The 14,948-nt window shown below is 40.0% G+C and overlaps 1 long non-coding RNA gene across 1 annotated transcript in view; it reads right to left on the reverse strand.

The window, feature by feature from the left end:
- The window catches only part of LOC125484260, a 70,798-nt gene extending 70,278 nt beyond the window's left edge, over positions 1–520 (reverse strand). Inside the window, exon 1 of the long non-coding RNA XR_007263101.1 lies at positions 414–520. This is a non-coding gene — a long non-coding RNA (uncharacterized LOC125484260). The remainder of the gene's footprint in view (positions 1–413) is intronic.
- Between the last annotated feature and the right edge of the window lie 14,428 nt (positions 521–14,948).

A 14,948-nucleotide genomic window follows, 5' to 3' on the forward strand; every position in this document is an offset into this window, starting at 1 on the left:
GGCCTAGACCCTTCATCAGAAAAAGGGTCTAGGCCCGAAACGTCAGCCTCTCTGCTCCTATGATGCTGCTTGGCCTGCTGTGTTCATCCAGCCCTGCACCTTGTTGTCTCTAAGCTAACATGAGTACAGATTTTAACTTAAATAGCGAGGAGGCATATTTATATTTTCTCTACTTAAAGTTAAAAACCTTCTATCCTGCTTACAGAAGTAAAAAATAGTCTGCTTCCTGACATAAAAGTTAAGATACAGCAGTCCAAATGATTCTTACAGGATTAAAAGTTGAATCAGCAGTCAAAACACTTTTTTCAGGCTTGAAACTAACATCAACAGTCAAAGGATACTATTAGTTTAACTGTACAACCGTCCTGTTTGAAAATAAAACAGCTTCTTAAGCACTGAAAAGTGATTTTTACCTGGAGAAGCTAACCTGTGTGTAGCGGTCAGTTAGTTCTGCCATTTTGTTTTCTTCAATTCAGTGTCAGAGGTGGTTTGATGTCATCTGTCCCTGTTTGGTGTTATCACCCTCTACTGGCTGGAAATTGCCATGCCTTTTTTTAAAGACGTAGACTTGCATTTAGCAAAACCTTCTTAATAAGGTCACAACCGTGCAAAGTCAAGTAAAATAGAAACAAAAGAAGGAATAATATATAAGAACAAAACTGTGAACCAAGTAACAAAGTAACAAACAAGCCCTGAACTTACTTCAATAATACGAAAAACTGTAGATCTGCAACAAGAAATAGAAGCAAGCATTTGATAATGTAGTAGGCAGTAATTGATATCTCCACTAAGCCACAGCTATTTAAGCAACTATGCAGTTTTACTTCATAGATCAAGCCATAAATGATCCTGAGAAGAGACTTCTAAAAATATTACCTGCCATTGGCAATGGGGGACTTCACCAGATAAACACATTGGCCTTTCTGAGGAAAAGAAAACCCAAAGAGGATTTGGAGAATGCTTGAAAACTGGCCCAAGCTATAAATCAAATCCTATATCAACAGACTCCAATTCTCATGAGTCTGTTGATAACTTTGTCACTAGATGACATAGCAAAGGAAATGAGTATAATTTCTCTGAATAAAACTCATAAAGAGACTGCACGAGTTCATACTCACCATTACTCTGATCGAAGCTTTCAGGAAAGATCTATTGGATAGCAAAAGGCCATACCATTGATGCCTTTGTTGGAAGATGGACCCCAGCATGAAGAAATAGGGACAGGTCAATTCCATGCTTTGGGTGTAGACAACATTATGGCTATGATCAGAAAAATGCACGAAACCAGCAAGATCTATCGAAGATGTAGTTTGACTTACCCTCCCAGAGGTTTCCAGCATTTTCTCATATCTATAAAGCATGTGGCACCAAGAGGTTTTATGCACATGTTTGCAGAGAATCTGGTTTCAAAAGAACAAGAACTAGATCCTAGTACAAGACCCAGGTTATCTGCAAAATGGTAAAACATCACAACATTGGGAGCACAGAAACATGCATAATTAAGCATAAATGTCTGTGCAGTAAACAAACGGAAAAAAAAGCCTTTAAAAGATGGCCAATCCTGGTATTGTCAACATCACATACCACATTGACAGTATAAGTTGTGTGCAGGCTTTTGATCATCATCAACATTACATGCCTCCAAAAGACGCACCCTGAAGGCTAAAATTGATGTGGGAGCTAGTGCCAACATATTACCATGACACATGCTAAAACATGCACAATCCAACAAGCATGTTATTCCACTCTGCAACCTAGAAATGACCATCTCACAGCATAAAATAGGTCCTCAATTCCGTGCAGTGGCACAATTGTACTACAGTGCCATTATGAAAGTTCAGCTTGGATTCATGAAATCTTCTACCAGGCAGATATCAATGAACTAGAAGAGGCAAGAGTACCTGTGTGCACAGGTCTCAACATCATGACCATTCGTGAGATTGAAACCAGACCCATGGCACTGAGCCAGTCACAGGACACCACTCTTCAAAGATGGAGGAGAATGAAATAGATGCACAGTCAGTGAGTGAGTAGAGAACAACCACAGCTATTCACCAGGCAGAAAGTTTGAGTCAGAAATCTATCACAATTACTTGCATACCAGCAAAGGTTTCTCAGAAATGCAACCAGTCCAGGTTGAATGTAATCATTGCTGTTCATAGTGCTACATTGTGAAGGAACAGAATCCAGTTCAGACCAATGTCCAATATGCCAATCATGCACATACAGATTGGAGAAGAAAACTCTGATGATGAACATTGAGTGATGCTAAGTGACTGCAACCGACAGCCAGACATCAAAGTTGTCATCTAAGAGACGCCAAAAATGTCACATGCATCTCCAGATGACTATATGATCAATATAGAGTCTTAGAGTCATGCAACATGGAAACAGACACTTCAGTCCAACTCGCCCACATGGACTAGACATGGCAATTTCACTTTGTCTCATTTGCCAGCATTTGACCCATATCCCTCTAAACCCGTCCCATTCATATACCCATCCAGATGCCTTTTAAATGTTCTAATTGAACCAGCTTCCATCACTTCCTCTGGCAGCTCATTCCATACACACACCATCCTCTGCGTGAAGAAGTTATCCCCCAGATCCCTTTTAAATCGTTCCCCTCTCACCTTAAAACGATGCTGTCTAGTTTTAGACTCCCTCACCTTAAGAAAGAGAGATAGTAGGAACTGCAGATGCTGGAGAATCCGAGACAATAAGGTGCAGAGCTAGGTGAACACAGCAGGCCAAGCAGCATCATAGGAGCAGAAAGGCTGACGTTTCGGGCCTAGACCCTTCATCAGAAAGAGACCTTGGCTATTCACCCTATCCATGCCCCTTATGATTTTTTCAGCCTCTGTATGGTCACCCCTCAGCCTCCGATGTTCCAGGGAAAATAGCCGCAGCCAATTTAACGTCTCCCTACAGCTAAAACCCTCCAGTCCCAGCTAAATCCTTATAAATATTTTTGCACCTCCTCAAGTTTAACAAATCAGAATGGTTGTCAAACATTCAGAATCGATCCATCCAAATTGAAATTTAGCAGGAAGAATTAAGCATCAGCCTTATTCAACCCTTTTATGTTGTCTTGTTTGTGCATTTATTTATTCTAGTGCTCCCACAAAGTTTTACCACAGTGACTGTAACTTGGAAAGTGTATAAGAAGCGCTGCTGCGTTTTCACTGAAGGCATGTAAAATTCTTTGGTGTTCGACATGGAACAGCTGTAGGCACTGAGACCCTACTGACTGCAGCATCTCGATATGGGCTGGATGTGTGTGAGTAACCAGGGCATTAGTGCCAGCACCTGATGTGAGTGAAGACATGCTGGTTTCCTGATTTGGGATAACAGGTTCTTTCTTATGCATCTAAGATCTGATGCCTCTGAAGCAATTCCCATTAACACTCATCTCTGCAACTAAGACATCACACACCATATTGACAGTATAAGTTGTGTACAGACTTTTGATCATCATCAACATCACATGTCTCCGAAAGACGCAGCCTGGAGACTAAAATTGATGTGGAAGCTAGTGCCAACATATTACCATGACCCATCCTAAAACATGCACAATCCAACAAGCAGGTGCAGAGCTGGATGAACACGCAGGCCAAGCAGCTTCATAGGAGCAGAAAGGCTGACGTTTCGGGCCTAGACCCTTCATCAGAAATGGGGGAGGGGAAGGGGGTTCTGAAATAAATAAGGAGAGAGGGGGAGGCGGATACAAGATGGATAGAGGAGAGGATAGGTGGAGATGAAACAGACAGGTCGAAGAGGCGGGGATGGAGTCAGTAAAGGTGAGTGTAGGTGGGGAGTTAGGGAGGGAATAGGTCAGTCCAGGGAGGACAGAAGGTCAAGGGGGCGGGATGAGGTTAGTAGGTAGGAGATGGGGGTGCAGCTTGAGGTGGGAGGAGGAGATAGGTGTGAGGAAGAACAGGTTAGGGAGGCGGGGACGAGCTGGACTGGTTTTAGGATGCGGTAGGGGGAGGGGAGATTTTGAAGCCTGTGAAATCCACATTGATACCATTGGGCTGCAGGGTTCCCAAGTGGAATATGAGTTGCTGTTCCTGCAACCTTCGGGTGGCATCATTGTACCCTGGACTGACCTATTCCCTCCCTAACTCCCCACCTACACTCACCTTTACTGGCTCCATCCCCGCCTCTTCGACCTGTCTGTTTCCTCTCCACCTATCCTCTCCTCTATCCATCTTCTATCTGCCTCCCCCTCTCTCCCTATTTATTTCAGAACCCCCTTCCCCTCTCCCATTTCTGATGAAGGGTCTAGGCCCGAAACGTCAGCCTTTCTGCTCCTATGATGCTGCTTGGCCTGCTGTGTTCATCCAGCTCTGTACCTTGTTGTGTCAGATTCTCCAGCATCTGCAGTTCCTACTATCTCCAATGCAACAAGCATGTTGCTCCACTCTGCAACCTAGAAATGACCATCTCACAGCATAAAATAGGTCCTCAATTCCATGCAGTGGTACAATTGCACTACAGTGCCATTATGAAAATTCAGCTTGGATTCATGAAATCTTTTCTCATATGGCACCACGATGCGCTGCAATGGGAGCTGTTAACAGAGTATGTGCCATGTAGAGCACCATTGTTGAAACTTCTGGCAAGATGGTAGCAGAGTAAGATGCTCCTGCTGGAGCTCCTCTGCTCCGCATGTTCTTTTTCTTTCTTTTCCTTTGTTTCTCTCTTTTTTCTTTTTCTCTCCCTTTAGTTCCAAAGGCGAATCTGGAGCAGCAGCAGGTGCGAGCAACGAGGGCAGTGAGCACTGAAGCAGTGCGTGGGCAGTGAGTCCCAAGCAGAGACTGGCGAGGGGGAGGCAGTCCTGGAACTTACTTGGAGTAGCTGAGTGCTGGTTCAGAGCGGACTGGAGGCTTGGAGTGGAGCAGAGACATCTGTTGGACTGGGAGCTGGCACAAGCGGTCAGACCACATGTGGGGACTCTGTGCTGAGCTGCCCCAATGTATGTTTATTTGAAATTTTTTTACCTGACTGTAATGTCAAACTTTTAACAATGTCTCATTTCTAACTTATTTTTTTAAACTTTGTAAAGTAATGTAACTACTTTTTGTTCCTCTTTTGTACGCAAGATTTCTACCTAGGTACTTGTACCTAAGATGACGCCATAAGAGGCAGACACTGTAAAAGCTTTTCACTGTACTTCTGCAATGGAGTACATGTGGCAATAAAGGATATTCTATTGACATATTCATTGTGCTCCCTACTAACTCCAGGTTGGACAGAATAGTTCTAATGGAGGGAAAACAGAGTTAATATTTTGAGTCCCGTGACCCCTCTTCTTTTTTATTCATTTGTGGGATGTGGACGTCGCTAGCTGCACCAGCATTTATTGCCGTCCCTAGTTGCCCTTGAGAAGGTGGTGGTGAGGTGCCTTCTTGAACCGCTGCAGTCCACCTGCTGTGAGTTGACCCATAATGCCAGGATTTTGACCCAACAACAGTAAAGGAACGGTGATATATTTCCAAGTCAGGATGGTGAGTGACTTGGAGGAGAACATGCAGGTGGTGGTGTTCCCATATCTCTGCTGCCCTTGTCCTTCTAGATGGAAGTGGTCATGGGTTTGGAAGGTGCTGTCTGAGAATCCTGGGCGAATTTCTGAATCTTCCGAACTCAAAACATTAACTCTGCTTTTTTTCCACAGGTGCTGCCAGATGCTGAGTTTCCCCAGTAATTTCTGCTTTTGTTTCAGATTTCTAGCGTCTGCAGTTTTTTGTCTTATTGTAGATTGGTTCCTATGTTCAGTATAAAGCCTTTGCTCAAATTGTGTTTACACTCTCAGCCATTACTCACGAGTTTCCAGGCAGGCTGTTCAGAAATCTAGCCTTTCCAGTTGCATCCTCTTTAGCCTGCTTTAATAGACTGGCTCCTCAAAGTCAGTGTTTGAATATCTTTCTAACAAAAAAGGGGATATTATCATTCTGTTCAGCAAGTTGCCACCTGTGGTGTTCTGTCCCACTATTCCTAAATATTGCGATAAGCCATTCACCGTGCAATATTGTATCCTCTAAACTACCTGATAAAGAATGCAAGATTTCAGTCTCTGAGCTGGTGCTCACAAGAGCCAGATTAAATGATACATTTTTCTAAAGTGACAGAAATGATTCAACATTTTCGACACCTGAAATAAAAGAGATGAACAAGGCTTAGCTTTAAGTGTGAAGGGAGAAGTGCGAAAAATGGCTAGCTATGTTAGCAACTGCAGCTTGTCATGCAGCATATGTAGGATATTGTAGAAGTAAAAAGGAAGAAAAAAGATTAAGTTCAAAGAAGCTCAGCAGGATGCTTCTCAGCACAACCATAATGCTTCCCCTACTCATGGTAACTAACGTGCCTCCTTCCAGGATGGAAAGGGTGTAGAAATTTCCCTCGGCACTTCCTGTAATAAGGTACGAGATGATAAAAGAAATAGAAAAATGAATAGGCCATAAGCACCTTTGAGCTCCATCATCTCGTAAAATCATGACTTTTCTGATTTTGGCCTCAGATCTACTTTCTCATTCACTGTCACCCCAGTCCAGAATGCTAAAGCCAGATGTAATGCTCTGACAATCCCAGAGATTAAATTAATTTCACTTTGATCTGTGTGTTATGGGCAGTGAATAATGGTCCATTCAATTACACATCTGTTTCCACAACAAAAAAAGTGTTGAAATGTGGCTGTAAGTTTTTTTCAATAGAAACTAATTTGAAGTGTAGTTGTTCCAGTGACATCAAAGGCTAGTTAATATTTTCTTCCAATTTGCAACATGTTTACAGTTTTAAACCATCTTGGCATTATAAAGAGAAACAATTAGTTTGAAAAAGCAACAGTTTCATGGGATGAAATTGGCTGAGAAGCCAAGTTAACCTGCATTATTTTACGCAGCCCTAGAGTCCAACTGAACACTCCAATCTCCATGGAACAGTTTGTAAATGTGACTGCTCTGACTCAAAACACTTCGATAAGCAAGATGAATGACCTCCTTGAAGAATGTAAAATAAAACTTCTGCCCCATCTTCTGCAGCTATTGAGACCAATGGATTTGAGTACAAACAGAATAGAAGTAAAAGGTGGAATAGTTAAGCAGCAGTTTCTTGTTGTCCAGCTAACATGATATTTGTCAATCTGAGGTGAATAGTTCAAGGCTAGTTAGTGATCATTAGTTTGACCGCTAAGTAAAATATTAACTTCAATCATTTCAAATCTTCTGTTTATCAGTAATTCACTTATATATTAAAATGCACAAATCATTTCATTTTCAGAAATATGGTTAAAAACTTTATTAGACCTCTAATATGTTTTTCATCATATATTACTTGTGTGTTGCCATGGCTTGTAGCATAAATATTATACATGCAAAATGTTAAATGTGATCTTTGGTAGTAAATGAGCTAAAAGCATACACTTTAATGTGGTAAAATTTTGTTTCACATTCCTACATAAGTTCTAATGATCAAATATGCCTGAAAATTACTCAGCTTCTATTGTTATTCCAGATATAATGACTCAGCTAGTTCAGGCAGAAGTTTCCATTTATTTTAAAGTAGAGCTGAGTTTCAAGTAATATCATATTAGAACTTTAATTCAACAAATAGTACAGCAAATCAGATGAAGGGGCTCAATGGAAAGCTAAAGCCATCAATGTCCTCATCTGTTCTCTAAAGGTTGACAGACTGCTGTCGAATGCCAATTTAATGGATATCGATTCAGTGGAGTCACCCATTTAACAGTTTCATTTGGTGGCACTAAAAAATTCACATCTGATTTGTAAAGCAACATTGGGATCTAACATGTGAGATGAGGTGGTGTGACTTAGGCATTAAGTAGGTACACTGACTGGTGGGAGGGAATGTCTAAAACTAGAAACCATTTAGTTCTATACATCGCAGTTTCCTTACAAAGTTTAGGACAGATAACTTTGCAGTTATGTAGCATTATCCATCTGCTTTAAAGTTCAAGGTACAGTAGGACGTAAACCCTTATGGGGTACATTTTTCAGGGGGTGTCAGCCATTCCCTTGTGGACAGCATTTTAACTTTGAATCAGAAAGTTGGAGTTTGCATCACATTTTATAAGCTTGAGGCCAAAATGTAGACTGCTATGCAACTGCAGTACTGAGGGGATGTTGCTTTGTAAATTGTTATGACTTTTGGAGGTGATGTTAAAGCACCAAAACAGATTATCTGATTCTTGTAGGAGCCTGTTGTGCTTTTATTAGCCACCATGTTACCTATATTTAATTGTGACCACAATCCAAAAATATTTCATTGGCAGTGAAGTACTTTTGGGATTTCCAATGTTTTCAAATTTTTTATTTAAAGACAAACCTTTTCTTCTTTATTTTGGGAAGCAGTTACTCAAGATAATCTTCTTGCCTTGGGGATACATATAACAAGGCATGTGGGCTCTTCTTCCACAACTTACAGTGTTTATGTTTATGTTAACCCATTAAAATCAACAACATTACTGAATCAGGCATATGTGAATAACATTTACAATTTACTGCTGGCTTTGCATGTTAAACAGACGTTTGTTTCAGCTGGTTGAGACATTAATGCTGCCCACTGTAACAACCTGACAGTGGCTGGTATCCCATCTCCAAGTCACTCTTTATTTACATGTGGAAAATTCTTGACACTGATCCAGTTTCGTCAGAGCCAGCTCTCAGAGTGAACAGAACCTCTGACACTCCTGCTTATACCTGTCAGCCTGATTGGACCAGATTAACAGCACTAATCGGGTATCTCATATTCTATGATGTCTACCCGGCTGACGTCATTACAATCACTACACCCACATTCTCCGAAGTTTACACCTAATTAGTTACTTTGAGAATTGTGGTGACTTTCAGTTTCCTGTTAATTAAACAAACTAATTTTCATACAATGAGGGCCACTAAACGGTAGAGACAATAGAGACCAGTTTGTCTATTTTTGATAGGAAAAGCAAAGGAATGAATGTTGGCCAGGAAACCAGGTAAATTTGCCTGATCTTTAAATACTTTTATGGCAACTATTACATCTACTTGATCAAGCACGCAAGATCTCTGTTTAGCATTTTATCTGAGACAACACTTCTGACAATGCAGTGCTCAATTTGTACTGGACTAGAATGTCAACCCAGCTAAAGTGTTCACCCCTTGGAGTGGAGTTTGAACACAATGATTTCTGCATGAGAGCTACCAGTGTGCCCAGGCTAACATTATCTGGGAACCGTTTAAGATGTAAAAAGGGCAACATTGAAATGGATTATATTAAATTATATATGATGGTAGAAATTTCATTTGTGCCGTGACTCCCACGTAGAAAGGTTTTTGTTATTCAGAAGAAGTATTGAGAGAATGTGAAGTCATTATTTAGAGGATAAGAGATCTAAATTGAATTACTTTATGCCAGTAAGCCCTCATTATTTTCATTTCCAATAACGGAGACCGAAGAGTAGATCATTGTTATTTTTGCATCATTTCATAGCCAATAAATAATTATTTATAATTAAGGCTTTGCTATCAGTTGGAGTTTTTACAGGTTGTAGTTTATCCCTGACAACACCACATATTGGAAGGAAACTGATTAAAGCATGACGGGATTGTGAAGCCTTTGGGTAGTATACCAAAGCAGTAATAGCAAATTGGCAACCAATTCCACGCTCCATGTTTCTTCTTTTCTGGTGTCGATTTGTGCTTACCCCGGATGTGCAATGGCCAAGTGAATATTACTGTCTTAGATTGCACAGTTTGGTCCATGTTTATTACATACAAAATTTGAGGAACACCATTAACTTACAAAACACATATTACAATGAAGAATAAACAGGTTTTATGTTTAGAGCAGATTTTTTTTGTATAAGTATATAATACTCTACAGTTCTGTTAGATATCACTGGGGCAGAATGGACTGCCTGTCTACACTGGGAAAATAACAGAAGCTGCCAAGAAAAAGGTATAATTGTAGTCCTGGGTGACTTGACATGTACAGTATAGTAATAAATTAAGTAGAGCCATGATTGGCACAATAGCAGAAGAAATAAATTTGTTGAGAAAGCATCAGTTTATTTCTAATAAAAATGCTTTACCTTCCTCATATTGACTCATTCTGCTGCACACAATTGCTCAAGCAAGTGTACAGGCAAGTCAAGGCCACTGAAATATTTCAGTAGAACCAAGGCAGAAGGTGAGTAAATGAGGCTTGGCTCCTTGGTAGCACTTTTTTTTATTTTTAAGCTTCCGCAAGTAGAATCCAACCTCCATATCAGTTCTAAAACAATCTCTTTCTTTCTCTTGTCACCGTCTCCATCCAAGAAATCACCATTGTATAAACATTTTTGGATACAATCCAGTAGAATTAACATTATTCAAGTCTGCAGCACATGGATGCCATTTTCCAGGAAGGCAAATGCCATAATGGGCCTAAGCATATTAGATCACTTATTCCTAAGGTTCTCCCTGACACCTTCTATTTTAAAGACATAGGTGCCACAATGCTGCTTATTGGCTGAATTTCTGTGCAAGATTTAGGATAACAGCAGTGATATCCAATTTCCTATTCCAAAATAAGCAACACGCAGGAGAAGATTAGGTGCAGAGTTGATGGCCTAATGGTATTATTGTTATTAATCCACAGACTCTAGGAACCCGGATCAAAATCTATCATTGCAGGTGGTGGAATTTGAATTTAATTACATTTGTATTAAGCGTCTATTGATGACCTCAAAACCACTATTGATTGTCAGGAAAAAAAAAATCATCTGGTTCCCGAATATCCTATTGGGAAGGAATCTGTCATCTTTACCTGGTCTGATCTACATGTAACTCTACGCCCACAACAATGTGGTTGATGATCAACTACCCTCAGTGCAATTAGAGATGAGCAATAAATGCTGGCTGGGGCTAATAGTGCCCATTATTAATGAAAACAAAAGGAACCCCAGCCCCCTTTAGACACCCAGAATCCCCCTGGTGCACTGTATAAGTAGGCCTCTAACTAGGCAAACTGAATACCAGCTCTTTCCAGATGAGAGGTTGTTTAAACATGTGCTTTGTGCTGCAAGACCATTAGAGGATCCTGGTTGCAATTATGAGGTTGAAATAGATGAACATGCCCTTTTAAGTGATGGTCACTGCTGGGACTGCTGGTGATTATTGCAGAGATATTCTCAATTCCCTCCCCTACCCTGACATCTACCTACTTTGGGGTTTTTGTGGCACCGTGGTATGTCCCTACCTCTAAGCTGGGAGACCTGGGTTCAAGTGCTACCTGTTCCAGAAGTATATAATAACATCGCTGAACAGGTTGATTAGAAAATATCTTACTTCTCCCTACTTTGGATTTCTTGTGGTTCACTGGCAGTGTCCCTACCTCTGAGCAAGGAGGCCTGGATTCAAGTCCCACCTATGCTGCAAATGTTTCACGACGTGTCCAAATAAGTTGATTCAAAATACTTATCTCTCCCTACTTTTCATTTGGCCCTATGGGACCAGCAAAAATGGGAGTGAATCTTAAAATGGTTCTGGTGTCCCAACACTGGCTTTATTTAGGCAGGTAATGAGGCCATCCTGCTGATTTTGTTTGATTAACACAAGAACTGATGATTGGCGAACTCTAGAGATCGCAGTGCAGGGCAGGAATGGAAACCCTTTACAACAATACTTTGCCGAAGTTGGATGTATAAATGGAGCAAAGTGAGGATTGTCCTACAGAGAAGGACGAAGTAGAATTAGACAAGGATACTGGAGGAGGATAGCATGATGAGCTGAGCTGAGTTGACAGAAGAGGATTGATGCATCAAAATCATAACAGTAAGAATGAGATTTGTAACTTTGATTAGACAATTTCCTCGTTATCAGTGGATCTTAAATCTTTAAGGACAGGGGTTTAAACAGGGAGCTGTGTAAGGTAGAGGTCTGAGATGTGAAAATATGCCTAAGAATATTGGACTGCAGAGCTTGGAGATATTTTCTGTCTTTAAAACCATTGGTTCCAAATTCCTTTTCCCTATTGAACATTACCTTATTTAATGATTATCTATCTTATTAAAGACAGATGTGGTATAGTAGGGAGTAGATTAATAGAAACCTGATGTAACTGATGCCTGAAGATTGACTAATTCATTGGGCAGTGACTACATGCTTTACTCCCACAAAATAATAGGTTCTTGTTGTAAGAATAGTTTCATCTCTATACTTGCTAGCAAGCTTACTTTCATGCAAATTGATGCACTTTGTCAATGCTTATTACAGTGTAATAACAATGATTGCAGTTAGGAGATGTACTTTTCTTTTTTCTGAAGCAGTATTTCATCCAACATATCCTGATCTTTCTGTAAATCATTCTTGTTATGCTGTAATCAACAGCTACTAGTGAACATGCTCCATAATAATCTCCATCAGTAACCTTAGAGAGGCGAATCTTCTCGCACAAGGTACTCTGGTAGCAGCCATGAAAAGGCGATTTGTAGGATTATCCTTCTTGGATACGGTTCTTTACAAAACAATATAACAAGAAAGTAAATACTTGATATTGAATGCCCCTAAACAAAATATTTATTGTCAGCAGAGAAACTTGACTGTATATTTTCAATACCTTAAGTGCCGATCTTTGCACTATAATTAAAAACAACTCCAACCTGATCTGGGTGTGTTTGAGCCTTATCTCCCTGGATGTTTATGGATACTGACAGAGTTTCAAGCCAATCTATATGTTTGGTTTTGTAGTGTTCGTGTGAGATGGGTTCATAAGAGGCAATAATAAAGTTAAAGATGAAATGATTCCTTTATCTGTAGATCTGCAAGCTATGATAGCGTAAAATTGAAATAGAGCTGAATTGAAATAGCAAAAATATTGAGTTATTAATTGATTCCCTATTGAGATTTTTAATTAGTCAACATTTTAAAATGATTTGTTGTTCTTAAGCCCACCAAGATGGTCTTTCCAATTCCATATTAATATGTGCTTTGACGTTTATAATTCCACACTGTTATTGCAGGACATTGCTGCATTTGCAGAAACATTTGTGGACCTTATGCAGATTCTGATGAGTTGATGGTCCATGAATGATGATATAATGAACATCTGACATTTGAGATACTGCACTATGTTTGCTCTGAGTACTTGAGTATGGTGGGTTGGGCGTGAAGTATGTTCAAACTTGTTTTCAAATGCAGTGTAATTGGGATAGAATTGGTGGAATCCGCATTACACATCAGGAATATGAAACAGTTGAGACAAGCCAAAAACTACTTACACTTACGTTTCCTGCAATCTTTTACGCTGGTTCAAGATTCAGTTTGCTTGAATCAAGGTTGAGCTGCAAAACTGAATATGTCCCCAAAGTGAAATTGTGAATCTGGTTGTTCTGGTTAGAAAGGCTCTTCAAGTTGCATTCATTTTCTTAGGTGCAAATACATTAATCATCAAATTGCTTTTTGTCTACTTTTCTAACAGATTGATAGAGTATATCCAATGGTATATACCCAATAAATTATCAAATGGTTCAATATTTTATTTTAGCTTATTTTAGATCAGGTTATTTCTCATAAATACTTCAAGGAATATATTTTAAGGGAAAGAAAAGACAAAAAAGAATTACATGCCTGATCACATTTTTGTTATATTTGTAAATATGGAGCTAGCTTTTGGTGAAAACTTAAAGTCTAACCAAAACAATACAATCTTATGTGCATTTTGGTTACAATTCTGCCCTTAAATGGTTAACAGTTTAACATTGTGCTTGTCATCAGGGTGAGTTAGTGATATGTACTAGCCAATTATAAAGACATGGATTTTATATTATTTATTTGGATTATGGATTTTTGGACCTTAAGTTATTGAATGCACTGATTACTGCAGGATTGAGGAGTTAGTTCATAAATAGTAATGATTGTTCAAGTATCTTTTTAAAATGAAATTGTGAAAGGCCATTTAACTGCTTCTTTTTGACTCCTCTTACTTTCATTTTATTGTTCTTCATCACAACAGAATGGCCAGATCCCAGGTAATGTTCCCCAAAAGCTTGCACAGGAATCAAAGATGCAGGCTTTATCACTGGTTGGAGTTTTCCCACAACCTGACAGGTGTCGCAGGTTCTGAAGTTCCTGAGTGTAACCTCATGGAGCTGGGGCCAGTAAAAGTGTGGCTGATATGGGCTTAGGTTTTGTGTGTACTGAGATGCCCAGCCATTGGAATCTCATGAGCTAACCACAATATTTCTGTGGGGTACATTGGTGACACCACTACCTGGTGAATCACTGCCCACTTCTCATCTGCAGGTCTGTGACAGGATCTTCATTTCCTCATCAGAAGCTAATTTTTAATACAATAGCACTCAAGGATTGTGTCTGCCTCAGCTTCAGTTTGAGTTGTTTTTGACAATGGATCAGTTTGTTGGGCTGCTGCGAAAGAAGTTCCATTTTACCACCTCCTTGGGGTGTTCTAGACTCCTGAAAAAGGTTTCTGGTAATCACACTGGAGGGTCTCTTGTCCAGAGAACACCTGACTGAGCTTATCTAACCATAGACTGCATTGTCACACAGTCAGGGAAAATGCACTTTCGCCTGCTGTTGTTTGCCCTTCCTGTACTTAATAGGCTTCTCAGAGAGCACTGGAAATTACCTTAGATCATGCCAGGTCATTGCCAAGAAGCAGGTTGATTGTCAACAGGCAAAGTGGGCACGGCTCTCACAGTCACTAGTCTTGCCACAAGGTCACACTCTTGATGCATCTGGTAAAGGGGAATGGGGACGTAGCCTCTTTCAATCTTTTTAACTATGACTTTGGTATTTTCTGTACTGTCTGATGGGAAGGCTATGCCTTTTCCCAGCTGTAGAGTTTGATTGACCTTGCTATCCCTCTGTATGCCTACAGATTTGTTCACCTCACCCTGAGGAAATGTATCCTTTAGGTAAAAAGTATCAGTAACTCTCAGGGATTTGCTTCAG

Source organism: Rhincodon typus, chromosome 10, assembly GCF_021869965.1.
Source record: "Rhincodon typus isolate 14 chromosome 10, sRhiTyp1.1, whole genome shotgun sequence".
NCBI classification, from domain to species: domain Eukaryota; kingdom Metazoa; phylum Chordata; class Chondrichthyes; order Orectolobiformes; family Rhincodontidae; genus Rhincodon; species Rhincodon typus.